This window comes from Buteo buteo, chromosome 17, assembly GCF_964188355.1.
Source record: "Buteo buteo chromosome 17, bButBut1.hap1.1, whole genome shotgun sequence".
In the NCBI taxonomy this organism is placed as follows: domain Eukaryota; kingdom Metazoa; phylum Chordata; class Aves; order Accipitriformes; family Accipitridae; genus Buteo; species Buteo buteo.
Genome location: NC_134187.1, coordinates 27,262,019 through 27,279,931, shown reverse-complemented (window position 1 = coordinate 27,279,931; position 17,913 = coordinate 27,262,019). Strand labels below are relative to the sequence as shown.

At 39.8% G+C, this 17,913-nt stretch overlaps 1 protein-coding gene across 3 annotated transcripts in view; it reads left to right on the top strand.

Moving 5' to 3' along the window:
* The window catches only part of BMP5 (bone morphogenetic protein 5), a 63,173-nt gene that overhangs the window by 9,311 nt on the left and 35,949 nt on the right, over positions 1-17,913 (top strand). The window lies entirely within an intron of this gene.

The following is a 17,913-nucleotide window of genomic DNA, read 5'->3' as shown; positions in this document are numbered from 1 at the left end:
CTGGAAAAGCTGTACCCATAACCCAGAGTAATTATTATAAATTAATAACAATTTGTCTAGGCATTTCCATTTAAAACATCCCTTTTTTAAAAGTGAGGGGGAAATACAGATATGGTATTCAACTATAAGGTACTGCAAAATAATTTCTAAAAGATACTGTGTTGGACTTTCATGATATGGATAGCATCAGTTTTGAGGGTAGAGGTGTTAAATTCTGTCCTGACAAACCTAGACTACAGAAGAGAAAAGAGCAGGGACACTGGATGATTTGTGAGTCTGATTTTGGGGCAGCGGGCAGATGGCACCTGATGGCACCTGATGCCTGGAGCCACGGGATTCTAGTGGCATGGTTTGCAAAAATGTTAGCTGAGAAATCAAGAGTGGGCAAACAGTAGCATGGATGATAAAGCCATGGGACCAAAGGCAAGCCCAGCGTACCACTGCATGACAGCAGTAGTCTCTGTGGTGATTTATGATGGCTGAGATCCAGCAGGAACATAGCTTTGGGAAAGTTGTTCGCAAGGTTCCCTCAGCTGGGGTATATGTCAATAACTACAAGTCGTAACACGTTAGTGATCCCAAAGGTTAATGTGCTGCTCCTGACCAGGTTAACTTGCTGCCTTGCACACGAAATGTGTGCAAATGTTTTGCAGTGGGTCTGTACCAGCCCCAACCTGAAAGTTGGAGAGTGAAATGTCTGAGCAGCCAAATAAGAAAAACCTGAAGAGCTTCAGATAGAGAATGAAAACAGCGTGCCTCTGTTTTCCAATCCATAAAATTAGGATGGGCAAATACTTCTGTGTTCATTTTCACTTCTGTGCACTCTCATTCTTTGACCTTGCAGAGTACTGGAATATCTTTCTTCTTGTGAAGCCTCTTTTTATTCTGTCTGTGTGCTCTGTGAAATACCTCCCTCTAAGAGCCTCGCAACACCTTGCATTTTCTCATTGGTGATCTCAAGTGTTATTTTAGAAAGAGCTAAAAAAAGCCCTCCTATAAGGGCAACAAACCTACTGTTCTTAAACCAGACAGTTTTACAAAACAGTGAAAAAGAAAAAGAAACACTGGCATTAAAGCAACAAAAATGAGATTTGAGATCTGGTACAGTGGAGAGAGGACGTGTGGCTAGTTTAGCTCTTGTTCTCAGAATATAGATTTGTGCCGCTCTGAGGCATGTGTGCATGCCTATCAGTTCGTGAGCACGGCTTTGTGTATGTAATATAGAAAGCATGTAAATCTTCAGTTTTAGTCATTGGGATTTTTTCCCCCTTAAATCATAATATTCTTTCCCATCAATACTATGTAGCTTTAGCAGCCCTGACCTTTCAAGCTGCCTGTTTGGGCCAGTGTTTATCAGATGACCGTTTGACCTCCTTGTTAATTGTACTTAATTACATCCTGTTGTAACATTTTGAAATAAGGAGGAGAGTTTATGGATCTGCTCCAAAAAGCTGAAGACTAAAACAGCAGCAGAATTCAGTGGTATGAGGTGCTGAGTAATCTCGTAGTTAGGTCAACAAGAGCCGTGCCTTGTCCAGTTGATTGCAAAATTGGATCCTTAAAGGGTTCCTTTTCCATTTAGGATCCTTGGTACTTCTGAGAATAAGATCAGACAATATCCTCTGTTCTGAGAAGGACTTCTCCTCTCTTATCTCAGCTTGGAGCTTTCTCTAAAGAGATCAAGGAATGAGTGAGAGGCCTATCAACAGCAGTGCAAGGGCCGAAGTTCACATAGGATGATATAAAAAAGACAAGCCTCTGTTGCCACAAGTGATCTCTCTGTGGTTTTCTAAAACTCCAGAGTTCCTTGTGCTTCCCTAGAATTGCCAGTTCCCATGAGCTTTTTGAGACTTGTATAATATCTGCTATGAGATTTTCTGTGCATTTATGATTTACGTGAACATCTAAGGTTTCATTAAAAAGCAGCAATCATCACTTGCAGTTGCAGAAAAACAAAAATAAAGGCAAATCAACATCCAGAAACAGATGCAGGTTTTGAAAGTGGGCACTCTAAAGTCTCGGAAAGCAACTTCAAACTTTTCTTATTTTATAATGCTTTTCATATAGCTGATGGCTTCTGAAACACATAAGGTTGACCATACTGCTTCTCTTCTCACTAGAGATATTTCCTCTACTGCTGTTGTTCCATAGCTCACTTTCCACAACCTTGATTTATAAGATTATAGTAAACTTGATTTCCTAAAATGAATGAAGACAAAAAGAAACAGAAGCTATAAAAAAATTAATACCAAGTGAAAATCTAGTCCCAAGAATTTAAGGATCACAAAGCAAAAGTATACACCTTCAATTTTACTTTATTAGAACACTGATAATTGGACTTATTGGACAATGAAGTGCCATGAAGAATTAATTGTCTGTAGTAGTAAACTACTCATAATTATGGCATTATTGTAAATAGTTTATTATCCAGCATGAGTCATATTCTGGATAAAAAAGACAAGTTATTTAGTACTGTGCTGTAAGACTCTAGGCTGACACAGCACTGCCCATGATTATCACCATGAACTGAACAGTATTGTTGTGAAAGCTAAAAGTCTGTACTGTCTCTCAGGTAACAAAGATTAAACATACAGTTCAGCTACACACAGTTGCATTTACATAGTTAAATGTTTTTTACATGTTGATTTAAGTTACAAGCTGATATGATTAAAAATAAAAACCAGAATTTGCTGAATATCATAGTAAGGTATTCAAAGACAGTAATGTTTAATTTGTCTTTGGTGTTAAGCAATAGTAAGTATAACTGAAATCATACAGTTAGATATGATGACTTCAGGGAGGGCTGATTTACTTTTCAGAAATTTGAGAAATACATGTAATGTGGCACAATATAGTATTGTTTATCAAAGTAGTTCAAAATTAGGTATTATTTCAGAATAAAGTTCTTACTTTTCTTTGATTCCTTGGTGTGCTCCTTTATTAATGTCATCTTACAGTTGTTGACTATGGGTCTTCAAAAAGTAATATTTTTTTCATCACTTCTTAAACTGTTGAATTAATAATCATGTTTACTGAGGCTGTATATCATAATGAGATCACATTTACAAGGAGATAAATTTTTATATATATATTTAAGTAAATATATTTTAATTAATATTTTATAAAATGTATGCACATATATATTTTTCACATATATATATGGTAATGGAAAATCCAGACACAGTTTATGCTATAGAGTGAATACCAAGTAGATCAAGTTCATGTTGCCATTCACTGGGTCAGAATGGAGGGAGTAATGTCATTAAGATTAACAACATAGTACCCCCATTTTGGTTTCCCAGCAGCTATGTTTTGCTTTCTCCGTATTTGTACGTATTTCTTAGAAATGGAAAAATACAAAGGATGTGCTTACTAGCATGTGTGTGTGTTCAGAGGAGACCTAAGGTAAAAGGGGTTTATCACAGGACTTGAATCAATGAAACAGGCACATGCATGAACTGAAAACTTGGCGACATGGGCACAGCTCCCGAATAAGTTATGACCTGTTCATCCTGTGTTTACATTACCATCTGCTGCTGTACAGGAAAAGAACCTTTTCTATTAACATTATATCACCTTGGGTCAATGAGATTTACCGTGGACTCCATTAAAACAGGCTGCTTCAAGCTTGTCCGCAGGTGGGGAGTGGGCTCTCATCAAAATGGGAATGAAAGCAAGCCTCCAAAAGAAGAGACTGTGATGCTTCCAGTTTTAGGGATGGGCAACAGCTGGTTCTAAATTACTTAAAAAAGAAAACCAGGCCTATCACCAAAGATTAGGGCAGTAGTCCCTTCTAGCCCTAGTAGAAACCATGGTTTAGCGCAAACACCTGCAAAGGCAAAGGCTGATCAGATGCTATAAAATGCACACCAGATATTCTTAATGGTGTTGTACCAAAAAGATTGCATTTGGAATAAAAGCACAATGTTAGTGGTCACATTCCCACTCCCTGCTCACTCTTACCCTCTGCTCAGAAAGACACCGAAATTTTGTCTGAGACCCATCAGCTCAACTATAAGGAGCGGAGAGAAGCCAGTATTATAACATACCATATGAGCTTCAGGAGATCATCTTTGCTGTTCCAGAGATGTGTTACACCTACAGATACCTCTACAATCAGCCTGGGTATTGTGTTTGTAAGTAACTTGGCGAGGAATATGAGAAATGCAGTCCCAGGTGGAATAACAGTGAAAATGCAGGAATGATACAGGGATGTCCCCGGTACTGGGCAGCCAGCTCTAGGTGGCCGTGCTGAGCAGGGGATTGGAGCAGTTGACCTCCTGAGGTCCCTTCCAACCTCAGCTGTTCTGTGACTCTGTGACAGAGCGGTAACAGAGAAGGGGGATCTTACTCTTGTCTTATACATTGACATCAATCATTCCTACTTTTTTTTTTTTTTTTTTTTTTTTTGAGTGGAGTGATGATCTTGCTCAGACAATTGTTGGATGAACAGTTCTGTATGCTCAAAGTGTCATGCTTTTAATTTCTACTTTGGAAATAACTTTCTTGCTTTTTATGTCACTTTGAGACTCCTGTGTCTGTCTCCCCAAGTCTATCCAAAGTAACCTACTGTGAGAAATCACCACCTATTGTCATGTTACCTGGAGCCAAGCTAAGCTCTTTCATGGCACAAATATTTTTTGTGAAGACTAATTTTCCTTTCCTCTGGCAGTGCAGGTTTATTGCTGGATGGCCAACCCAATGATCTTTTAAGTCACTAACAGTCAGTGAGTTTCTGCTCTGGAAGAGGGTCAAAATACAATGTTCATTAACTTTGGTAAGATTTAAGTTTCTTTCAGGAAAAACAAACTCCAGCTGTTTTTTCCTTCTTGTTGAGGGGACTTATTCTCTATGGGGGATTATATGTGGGTGAAATAATATCTCTTTGCAAGACTAAATCATGATCAGATTAGACTACCAGAGCTGCAGAGGAAAGGGTGCAGTTTGAATCAGTATAACAAGCCGTTAAAATCACAGCCAGCTCCCAAACAGGCTGTTAAAACCTGCAGTCTGAAAGTGCCACTCCTCACCACCACTGCCCAGTCTCCTGGCTGCTCTTCCTCCTCATCTTCCTCCTGTTTGTCACCAGGTGTAATGTCCCTGTTTCTCAGCACCAATGCTTAGGCTCTCCTAGGTGTGCCCTTGGTGTTGGCCAACAGCGAGCATGCACAGGGCAACCCTTCAAAATGAGGGCTAGCAATTTGCATAAGATGAAATTCCAATCTCTTTACATTTTTAATTTTTAAGGTGATGACTCAGTTAGTATAGCAATTAGCCCAGTATATACTTGGGCACACAAAGTATAAATCTGAGGAACTCTGAATTCACTTGAGCCATACTGACATACTAGCTGAGCACATGGCCAGTGATCAGCTATTTTTTGCAAATGTATTTAATATCCTATCTATATTATAGCATATAAAATAATTTTTAATTTGTTATATGTAATAAAGCATTTTTATACTCTCTAAATGAGATGTTCTTGAGGGTTTCCCTTTCTCATCGTTGTTACAGCTGGACTGTTTTTTGTGGAATGTTTGGTCAGTGTCAAGGGGTATGGGTAATATTGAAATACTCAGAAGTGAGCACAGGGTAAGCAGAAAATAGTGCCTTTAGAGTCGTTTCCAGTTTGGCACAACTTCCATGGAATCTTTTCGGACAAATTCCACAGCGGGAAGTGCATGGAGTTTATTAGACGACATGTTTGAATGGTCAACAGTGGAGTGACTTGCCAGTTCTGAATGGAAGTGAGCAGAGGGTTAACATGAGCAGGAACTAAGGAGATGTGGGAAGATAGAATGGGCTTTAATGTTTAACTTTTACTCCCCTGCCAGTTGCCCTATGATGATGTATGCCCTTTCACCCTCCTCAGAAGTTATGTTCCATCTGTATACTTTTACAGTGTCAAAACAGTTATAACTTACACCTATTTTCTGACCATTGGATCCCAGAGGTATAACTTTTGTTCTTATTCAGTTGCAGCTGAATCCAAGAGGGATCTTTTTTTCTGTCATTTGTTAACCTTGGGGTTGTGTTGATCTGACATCCTGACTTTCACACACAGTCAGAAACCTGGGAATAATTGTTAGTTTTCTTTGTGATGATCTGTGATTAGAGAAAAACAAGATTAAATATGAAAAAAATTGCAAGTCTATTGACAGATGGTATCAAAATGTACTGGCTTTGCCAAAGCCCAGGCAAAATAGACATCATTGAAAATGCAGACAAAATTACAACGTCAGGCAAGGTGGTGTAAAGATTAGCTAATTTATTTGTGCATTAGCTCAGAACTACATAATACAGTGATCTTTTCTCTATCTATTCTATTCTTTCAAGTAACAATTTATTTATCACTGATGAAAATGAACACAACCAAAAATCTAGTAGATATGTATTTTTAACATAGGTATTTGTGACTGGAGTGTCTTTGTAATACAGTGCGACTTAAACCAATTAAGAAATCACAGGATCCTTACTTATTACATTCAGAATAGCAAACTGCATGTGATTTTTTTCTTCATTGCCTCCTCCCAGACCCTTGGTTGCGATGCTTCCCTCTTATGGCACACGTTACTACTGACAGCACAAAATGGGTCCAAATACGACCTGTTACTCTTAATCCTAGAAGCTGTGATGAGCTGGACCTTGAACTTTAAAATTTATGGAAGAAGATTCAGCTGTGATTCATTCTACCACTGTTAGTAGAATTAAAAACCACATATATGCAGTGTATCTTTTATTGTGTGTTGTGCTACAGCTGAACAACTGGAGTGAAAAACTTGCATTTCGGAGGTTGAAGGATACAGTGCATTATACTGTCGAAACCAGAAGAAAAATTAGATTTTGAGGAATTACTTTGCCAACTATCTTTTATATTAGGATCACAATAATACCGAGACATAGACTCTCATAATTCTGTTCACTTCCAAAATTGTATCTCTTTATTCTGTTTACTTACTCCTACTCTTGCATTGGCCAGGATCAAACCAGCATACGAAAAGCAGGGTGTTCCTTTTCGACTTATTCTGTATCAACAACTGAAAGCCTTCCAGCATTTAATTATTATTGGAGCAGCTGCAGCGTAGCACTTGTTTTGACTTGTTGAGCAAGTGCATTTGACTTGGAAGAAGAGTAAATTGAATGAATAACACATGTTTACCGATGAAATTTTCAACAAAACATTTGCTATGGAATGAAGACCAGCAATTTCACTAAACATCTATTTTATCCCCTATTTGAGTGTGAAGTAACAAGAAGGCATCATAGGTAATCTCATGGTGTACAGAACACCTGGGAGATGATGCGTGAGAAAGCCAAGCACAGTTATGCCTCTTTGGTTGAGGCATTTCTTTAGGTCTGTGCTTATAAAAGTTGCTGGCAGGCACTGTTATACGGTTCCTGGGAACTCCTTCCTGCTCAGGGTGAATGCTGAAAGCTTTTAATTACTAACCAAGCTCTAATTCTTACAATAATTTATGAAAAAAAAAAATTTATCCTTTTACATATTCACTTATATTCTACCATGTTTTTGTAACTTCCATTATTTGCCTAGTTGCTGTTTACCACTTACTAAGGTTGAACACATTGCATGTACATTTTGAGGGGATTAGAAAGCAGAAATCACATAATCTCAAAGTCCACCTTAATAATAATCTAGTGTTTCAAATTATTTTGACTTTTTCAAATGTGTGTTTTGGTAATTGCTAAGAATCTATCAGATCTTATTGACTACAACAACAGAATTAAGAACTTAAAATTTTAGTAATAGAACAATGCTTTCCTAGTCATTCTCAAAAGATGTAATACTAAATGCTCAGGTAGGATACATTAATATTCTAACCTATTTTTTAATAAAGTATGGGATAGTGAAATACATTTTTTCTATGAGGGATAAAGAAAGAAAACCAATATGTGCTTGAAAAAAGTCCAGGGAATGTATTATTCTTTTCTTTTTTTTTTTTAAATTACGGTTTTGCTTTTCATGCTTGCTCTAGATTCTGTTGCAGTCACTGAAGGTTTTTTTCATTGACTTTATCTTGACCTGAATTACTTTGCAATTCATACAGTTCAGTAATTCTGTGCAATTACAGAAGGGATGTTCTAACATTAAAAGTCTGGATTCAATAAATACTAGATGGTTTTTCATTTATTGAAACTGCCACTAACTGCACAGTATTTCATCAAATAATTTTCAAACTGTCCCTAATTTAGTTAAGCAAAATAGCCAAATGTTGCTTGTTGATATTAGTAGCTGACCTGAAAATAAAGAATTTAGTGAAATAACTCTAAGTTTACAGCAGTGTAACTTGCTTCAGAATATGACCTAACAAGCTTTCTCCTTTGTGTTTTAATAAGAAAGTATATTTCATGTAAAAGCAATTTACATCATTCTTTCAAAACCACATCTGTAAATCTATAATTTCTTTAAATACAAACAGTCTAATAATAATAAATACAGAGAAACTCAAATATACAGTACTTCAATAAAGCAGTTCTTAAGAAACAGAACTGTTGTAATAAAAAAAAAAGTTTTTGCAGACTTACCCTCCCTAATTAAGCAAAACTCTCACTGATTATGGAAATAGTTTTGCCTCAGTTGGAAGGGGATCAGAATTTGGATTAAGCTTCTGACACTGAGTTTCGTGTTTAAGATAGGATATGTGTGGAATGTAATTTTGCGGACACCTAATTTCCACGCCTGCCTATATTTTTGACTTAAAGGATCATAGAATCGTAGAATCGTTTAGATTGGAAAACACCTTTGATCATTGAGTCCAACTGTAAACCTGATAGTGCCAAGTCCACCACTAAACTATGTCCTTAAGTGCCACATCTACACATCTTTTAAATACCTCCAGGGATGGTGACTCAACCACTTCCCTGGGCAGCCTGTTCCAATGCTTGATAACCTTTTTGGTGAAGAATTTTTTCCTAATATCCAATCTAAATGTCCCCTGGTGCAACTTGAGGCCATTTCCTCTTGTCCTATCGCTTGTTACTTGGGAGAAGAGACCAACCCCCACCTCACTACAACCCCCCTTCTGGTAGTTGTAGAAAGCGATAAGGTCTCCCCTCAGCCTCCTTTTCTTCATGCTAAACAACCCCAGTTCCCTCAGCTGCTCCTCATAAGACTTGTGCTCTAGACCCTTCACCAGCTTCGTTGCCCTTCTCTGGACACACTCCAGCACCTCCATGTCTTTCCTGTAGTGAGGGGCCCAAAACTGAACACAGGACTCGAGGTGCGGCCTCACCAGTGCTGAGTACAGGGGGACGATCACCTCCCTGCTCCTGCTGGCCACACTATTTCTGATACAAGCCAGGATGCCTTTGGCCTTCTTGGCCACCTGGGCACACTGCTGGCTCATATTCAGCTGGCTGTTGACCAGCACCCCCAAGTCCTTTTCCACTGGACAGCTTTCCAGCCATTCTCCCCCAAGCCTGTAGTGCTGCATGGGGTTGATGTGACCCAAGTGCAGGACCCGGCACTTGTCCTTGTTGAACCTCATACAATTCGCCTTGGCCCATCGATCCAGCCTGTCCAGATCTCTTTGTAGAGCCTTCCTTCCCACAAGTAGATCAACACTCCTGCCCAACTTGGTGTTGTCTGCAAACTTGCTGAGGGTGCACTCGATCCCCTCGTCTAGATCATTGATAAAGATATTAAACAGAACTGGCCCCGATACTGAGCCCTGTGGAACACCGCTTGTGACTGGCTGCCAACTGGATTTAACTGTTCACCACAACTCTTTGGGCATGCCCATCCAGCCAGTTTTTCACCCAGCAAAGAGTACTCTTGTCCAAGCCATGAGCAGCCAGTTTCTCCAGGAGAATGCTGTGGGAAACAGTGTCAAAGGCTTTACTAAAGTCTAGGTAAACAACATCCACAGCCTTTCCCTCATCCACTAAGCGGATCACCTTGTCATAGAAGGAGATCAGGTTAGTCAGGTTAGTCAAGCAGGACCTGCCTTTCATAAACCCATGCTGACTGGGCCTGATCAGCTGGTTGTCCTGTACGTGCTGTGTGATGGCACTCAAGATGATCTGCTCCATAACCTTCCCCGGCACCAAGGTCAGACTGACAGGCCTGTAGTTCCCCAGGTCCTCCTTTCAACCCTTCTTGTATATGGATGTCACGTTTGCTAACTTCCAGTCAACTGGTACCTCTCCGGTTATCCAGGAGTGCTGATAAGTTACTGAAAGTGGCTTGGTGAGCACTTGTGCCAATTGTCTCAGTACCCTTGGGTGGATCACATCTGGTCTCATAGACTTGTGTGTGTCTAAGTGGTGTAGCAGGTCACTAAGCATTTTCTCTTGGATTATGTGGACTTCATTCTGGTCCCTATCCCTGTCTTTCAGCTCAGGAGGCTGGGTACCTGGAGAACAACTGGTCTTACTATTGAAGACTGAGGCAAAGAAGGCATTAAGTAGCTCAGCCTTTTCCTCATCCTTTCTCACTGTGTTTCCCCCTGCATCCGATAAAGGATGGAGATTCTCCTTAGCCCTCCTTTTGTTGCTAAGGTATTTGTAGAAACACTTTTCATTGTCTCTTATGGCCGTGGCCAGATTAAGCTCTAGTTGGGCTTCAGCCCTTCTAATTTACTCCCTGTATAACCTCATGACATCCTTGTAGTCCTCCTGAGTTGCCTGCCCATTCCTTCAAAGGTCATAAACTCTCTTTTTTTTTCTGGAGTTCCAGCCAAAACTCTTTGTTCAGTCAGGCCGGCCTTATTCCCCACCAGCTCATCTTTCAGCACATGGGGATGGTCTGCTCCTGCCCCTTAAGATTTCCTTCTTCAAGAATGTCCAGCCTTCCTGGACTCCTTTGCGCTTCAGAACTGCCTTCCAAGGACCTCTGTCAACCAGTCTCCCAAATGGGCCAAAGTCTGTCCTCCAGAAGTCCAAGGTAGAAGTTCTGCTTACCCCTCTCCTTACTTCTCCAAGAATTGAAAACTCTATCATTTTGTGATCACTATGCCCAAGACAGCCTCCAGCCATCACATCACCCACAGGTCCTTCTCTGTTCACAAACAACAGGTCCAGCCGGGCACCCTCCCTCATTGGCTCCCTCCCCAGCTGTGTCAGGAAGGTCTCTTCCACACACTCCAGGAACCTCCTAGACTGTTTCCTCTTTGCTGTATTTTATTTCCAGCAGACATCTGGTAAGTTGAAGTCCCCCAAGAAGACAAGGGCTAGCGATTGTGAGACTTCTCCCAGCTGCTTATAGAATATTTTGTCTGCTTCTTCATCCTGCTTGCATGGTCTATAACAGACTCTTACCATGATATCTGCCTTGTTGCCTTTCCCCTGATTCTTACCCATCAACACTCAACCCTATCATCACCATCATTAAGCTCTAGACAAGCAAAATACTCCCTAACATACAGGGCTATCCCACCGCCTCTCCTTCATTGCCTATCCCTTCTGAAGAGTTTATAGCTATCCACCGCAGCACTCCAGTTGTGCAAGTCATCCCACCGTGTTTCCATGATGGCAACTATGGCATAGCTTTCCTGCTGCACGATGGCTTCCAGCTCCTTCTGTTGCTTGCCCATGCTGTGTGCATTGGTATATATACACTTCAGTTGGGCTATTGATCCTGCTACCTTTCTTGGAGGGATAAACCCTAATTCCTATGTGACCATTCTCAGGTGCTTCTGTGGTTTCTAATACATCAATAACCCTTGTGTCTTTCCTGCTGCATGTATGTCCATCCCCTACCTCCACTGAGATGGCAGACCAAAGCACCTCACTAGCACACTGTCCCTCAAACATTGGTGTGCTGCCTCCAGGCTCATCTCTAGTGAGCCTGGTTTTATCCCTTTTCCCCTTCTAGCTTAAAGCTCTTTCAATGAGCCCTGCTAACTCCTGACCAAAGGTCCTTGTCCCCCTTTGAGACAAGTGTACCCTGTCTGTTGCCAGCAGGCCTGGTGTTGTGTAAACTGACCCATGATCAAAAAACCCAAAATTCTGCTGGTGACATCAGTCTCAGAGCCAGGTATTGATCTGCTGGGTCTTCCTCTTTCTTTCCTCATCATTCCCTGCAACTGGAAGGACAGAGGAAAACGCTACTTGTGCTCCTGATCCCTTAATCTTTCCTGATTGCCCTTGGATTTCTTATTGCAACTTCATCACTGCCTACAGGAAAAATCAATAATGGATCACAATCTGAGGGTCGTACCAGGGTAGGAAGCTTCCTCTTCACATCAGGCCCCAGGGAGGCAGCAGACTTCCCCGTATTGAGCCTTCTGTTCCCATCAGAAGGGAGTCTCCTATGCCAATGACCCATCTGTTTTTCTTTATGGTAGCAGTTTTGATGCAGGGTGTAGGCAAACTTAACCTCGGCAACACCTCCGAGCTAGATGAACCATTGCCCTCGTCATTGTTCGGTTCTGCTTGCAGAGCCTATTACGCAAGGGCACCTGGGAAGGCTGGGGAGTCATGGAGGAGACCATGTGCTGGGCAGGAACTTATTGCCATTGCCGCCTATCCCTTACGTTGCTGTGTTCAGCCAGGTGGAGAGAAGGTAGGGAACCCTCTGAACATCCCTAAGACGCAAGGAGAGACGTGACTGAAGCCTGTGCAATGTATTTTCCCACCTCAGCCTGGGGAGGGAGATGGAGAGGGAAATGAAGGGTTATTAAGCATAAATCACACACTCTCCCTTACTACTGGCTACGGAATATGCTTGGGAGCACCAGTGCTCCCTCACTCAGCTGATGAAAAAAGGTAAAAAGAAATTAAGAAGACTTGGTACTAAAAGGAGAACAAGTAAGTGGGCATATGAGTCTGAAGCTTTGTAGTTAAAACACTCAGCTGAATGATTATCTCGTAAATGCCTAATGTTGAATTAATAAAAAAATCAGATTTGGGAACAACAACTTAATTCATTCTCATTTTGACTCTCAGCCTCTGCATTTCTTCTGTGCAGTGGCCCAGGATGTCCCATTGCTGGGCTACTCAGCATGCTGGCAGTTAGGATGTGGTCACTGAAAGCAGCTGATAGGGATTGAAATGTCATTTGACTGAGCAAGGGTTATTGCTTAGTCCTATTCTCTGGAGCTGCAGATGCCTGAAGGGGAAATGTAGATAAACTCCTCTGGTCTTCTTACTGGCTGGTGCAAGACAGTTGGCCCTTAACAAACAGACGTGTCTTTCCACTGACTGTATCAGGCAGCCATCTCTGGTGTCCGAAACAATCCAGATCAGGATTCTTACCATTCTATAAAACAGATTAAACCCATTAATAAAGCAGTAGTGCTTAGACAAGTATTTACATTGTCTGGGATTTTTTTTTTAATAATCACTTTGGGAAAGTATTTTTCATCACACTTGAACTTTAAAAATCCACTTGATTTAAAACCTTTTTTAGAAGACTGTAGTCATCATTCAAAGGCCAACAGGCAGAATGAAAAGGCTGCCATTTACTTCAACAAACTTTGAATTAGATTTTGCATTTTTAGGACTTCCAGAGTAAAAAGATGAAAGATATACTTGCTGAGATAAACTTAATCTAAGTTTCTAAAGTTAATGTTAATTTTCTACAGTGTAAAAGCCTAAACAAAGTTACGAAGCTTTAGCATACATTTTTTTAAATCCATTATCTGGTTTCCTCAACTGAGAATGATGTTCTGATGAATGTGTTCTTAACATTTCTCCAATGCACTTCATTAAAATACACCTAGCATAGCTGTTGTCTGTTTATTTTTTTAAATCTTCATTCTGCTCTAGGATCACATCTTTTCTCCTATACACATGCCCTACAAAACTTTGTTGCCTTATTTTGTTAAAAGCGAGTCACTTTAAATAGTCTAATCATGGAAGAAAGAACATGTTTCTAGAATGCTGGAGAGAAGAACAAGAATGAAGTAAATAGCTATTTGATGTCTTTCTTTTCACAGTAGCACAATAGCTAATTCCTAGGGCCTCTGACCTTTTAGTGTCCTGTAACAGAGTACTTGCATTAATCTGTTGCTTATCTGTCACCTACTGCATTTGATATATCCAGCCTCTGCTTTCAATTATCAGTCATTAGAGGCAGCACTGAGTAATTTCAGGAGAAAACGCCTGGAACCTTTGACCTGTTTTTGTCAGATAACCACAAGTGTTCACTGTAGATAAACTATCATTTCATTATATTCAAGATGTAAATGAGTGTTGTTTGTAGTGTATCAGCTTACTGTACCCTTTATCACCTTGAAGTGATTAAAACTGACTGGTTTACTTAGCACTTATACAAAGAATTCAGAGTAAAACAGTGAAATTCAGTGAGATTAGCGTAAATGGCCCCTTATAATTAGACACGGTCTGTAAGACCCTCCATTTTGCCTTGGCATGTATATTTAGTAGTTAAACAGTGACATTAAGTTGATTAGTGAGGGTTCACTATTTGTGAATCCAGTTGGGATCCTGGAATTTTACATTGTAAAATCAGATTATTACAACATATCTTTGGTTTGTTCCCTGGTTTGCCAAAGAAGCTTTCACTTTCCCTATGTGTCACCACATACCAACCTCTTCAGGAAAAGCAAAGCACATGTCAGTGGAAGCTAATCACTAATGAAGGAGCATGTCTAATAGCCCCTCATGCACTATGACCTAAACTCATTGCTAGCACTTTTCACATTTTTTAAGCTCAGTCAACAGTTACTCAGACATTTATAGCTGAATTGGTAAAATATCAATTACTTATTATACTGTCCATCCATATATGTGCTTTGTATTTTTTTCCAGAAGACAAATACTTTTGTTAATGAAAATCAGTGCATGACATCTTCTCTTAGCGTAAGAGATGACCCCTTCTCCAAAATATCATTTTTGGTGTAAATTTGTCTTCATTCTTAGAGTTGGGCTTAGTGTTAATACAGTACAAATAGTTCATCAGTTTGCCACATGGGTGGAAAATATCATTCTTTCCCACCATGCACACAGGTGTTTGTGATATTCCCCTGAGCCATGATTTGTCTGATGTAACCATAGTGCTGAATGTATTAATTTCAGGTGGTATAAAAATAACGTTTTAAAAAGTTGATGCTAAGAATCCTAATTGATGAAAGCAAATGAAGAATTTTGTTGCAATCAGCATTGACCCTAATATTCTAGTTACTTTTTCTTAGAAAAATTATATTCCTCCAATGGTTAAAAAAGGACTTCCCAATTTTCTGGTCAATCAGTTTTTAGATGCTGTGATTGGTCCCACAGAGATGCATTTTGGCAGATGAACTGAGCAGAGCTGGAGTGACATAAGAGCGCTCTGGAAGAACTGAATACTTTAAAATGTTAACCTGTATTTTTGGGGCTGCCAGTGTTGAAAAGCTCTTGCATGTGAAATAACAATATTTGAGATATGATGCCCCCCTGCACTTCATGCCATTTCAGCAGGTGAAAGGACCTCAGAGATACCTTGCTGAGCATTCACAGTCTTCCCCAATAAGGTATTTATTGGATGTAGAAGGGATCAAGGCTTGTGTATTATTTTCAGTATTACAATAGTAAGAAATCATTAAATAACATTTCACTTTTATAACTTGGCTGTCATTCTAGCCATTAGTCATTATTGCAACTTCACCATCACTGCTTTTTTTTTTACAGTCTACTGTATAATGCAAGATATTCTCTAAATTTGTGAAAATTGTTTTTATGTTTCGTACATTCACCAACAGAAATTTGAAGTTTGAGATTCTGGCTTTGTTGCGGAGAGTAGGACCTCCCTGAACTCACGTTTTTTTGTGGTGTTCAGTGCCTGTTTCCTACAACCCTTCATTTCTGCAGGCTGTTGTTACTCCCAGGTCCTGGCCTGCCTGCAAATGCTGTCTTGACCAAGGAAATTTTGAACTTGTGTCCCTTTCAGATGGAAGTGATGTTTTTTCCTTGGGTAGACATGGAAACACAGATAAGTACTGTCTGTGTGAGCTGTAATAATTAATTTTGGGCCCATCAGGAAGTGGCTATCAGTATTCTTTCAGCAGTTGTGAGTGGTTCTGAGAGAACCCCACCAATGCTATTGCAGGGTATTGTAGAGGTTTCTGTTCAAACTGTAACATATAGGGAGGGAACTGCTGTTTCCAAACTAATGTTACTAATTAGAAGGTACTTGTAAGAAACTAGACAAAAGGAAACCTCAAACCCAAATAAAAATGAAACAGGCCAGGAGTACTGACATTTAAAACTTTTATTGAGCATCTAATTCTCCAATGCTTACTCATAGTGAGTAGTGATTAGTTACCTGTGCATGCTGGTAAATACTTGTTGAATAAATACTAACCAGAGATATCAGAAAGGGTTGCTACATTAAGTCTGCCTTTAATATATTTTTCATTTGAAGGTTATTGGCATATCTGTTCCACGTCAGCTTCGAAATGCCCAGTTATAACCTTAGAATCTTGCAGCAGACTCTGCTCTAGAAAAAATCCTCCCCAGGTCAGTGCATTTGCATATGCTAATCTCTGCCAATTTGTCTCCAAAATGAAAGGCTTTACATGGGCATTAAAAAAAAAAAAAAAGGCAAACAACCCCCATACCTCAAGTCAGATCTCTGTATAGATCTCACAGTTTAGAACCGGGCAGTGGAGCTGCTAAATAGACTGTATCCTGTTTCTCTTCAGTAGCAGCCCATTCATCTTCAGGTACAGAGCAGTCAGTTTACATGCTTCTACCTCTTTTCTGCCTTACTTTTTCTACTTGGTGTATGATGGCAAACCCATGTAAGCTAAATACACACTTGAGCCAAGTAAACCTTACAGTTAGCAGACAATTTTCCTTTTGTCGGCCAGGAGAAAGTTCATTTTCACTGAAGATAAAGTGGTCTTATAGCCTATATATTTTATTTTCGTGGTTCTTAAGGCAACATAGATTTGCACATTTTAAAAAAATATATGCTAATGAAAACAGGGATAGTTTACATTTTTGAAAGGGTGAAAGGGAAGTACACTGTAAGGGACTAGCTACATGGCCACAGGTGACTTAACTAGTAACTACTGCTCTGAAAATAATGTAAATACTTTTCTTTCAATATCTCTCACTTTAATATGTCCCTGTACCCTTACATGGCAAGCCCAAAACATATTTTTTCTTGTTTTAGTGCATTTCTGTGCATATACATTCTAATAATACACATATGCAGGCTTATATATAAATATATATGTATAGTTATGCACACATACAAACACACACATTGCACACAAAACACATACAGAATTGCTTGGGTGTACATGTATAAATGAGGATATAAGTATAAATATACATATGTATTGTAATAACATACACATTTTATTATTTATACATGCACCAGTTAGTAATCGAAATATGCGCTTTTTCAGAACTGACGTGGCTCCACCCTCGGATCTGAGGACTGTTAATACTAAAACGCAATAAAAGAGCAGGGGTTATAGGAGGGAACATTTAGCGGAGCTGGGTACAGTCATAAATGTTTAGCTGGTTATCCAAACCGAATCCCAGCTCTGAGTGTTTTAGGCTTTGTCTGCCATCAGTAAAACCATGCACCCATCTCATGAGGCAGGTAGAACTTCTCCAGAAGTGAGAAGTTCTCTCTTCTCACAGAGCACAGGTTCTTCACAGGTCAATGATACGTTGCACTGTGTGGCAGTGGAAAACATGGATCATTTTCCATTGCACGTCCGTAAAATCTGAAGTATTAATCCCATAAAATGGTAATCAGCCAGTACGGTGGTCTGTAGGTTCCCTTGCCACATCAAAACATGTATTCCATTGCAAAAGTCACTCCTAACTCCAGGTCAGAACTGCAGCAGACAGTGGAATTAGCCCCAAATCAGTTGTAAACTCAAATAAACTGAAATCCTCGGTTTACTCCCCCTTAAAATTTTATGCAATCCTGAATTAAGCAATGATGAGGTTAACTTTTTTCTTTAAATTGTGGCAGTGTCAGAAGCAGTGGGA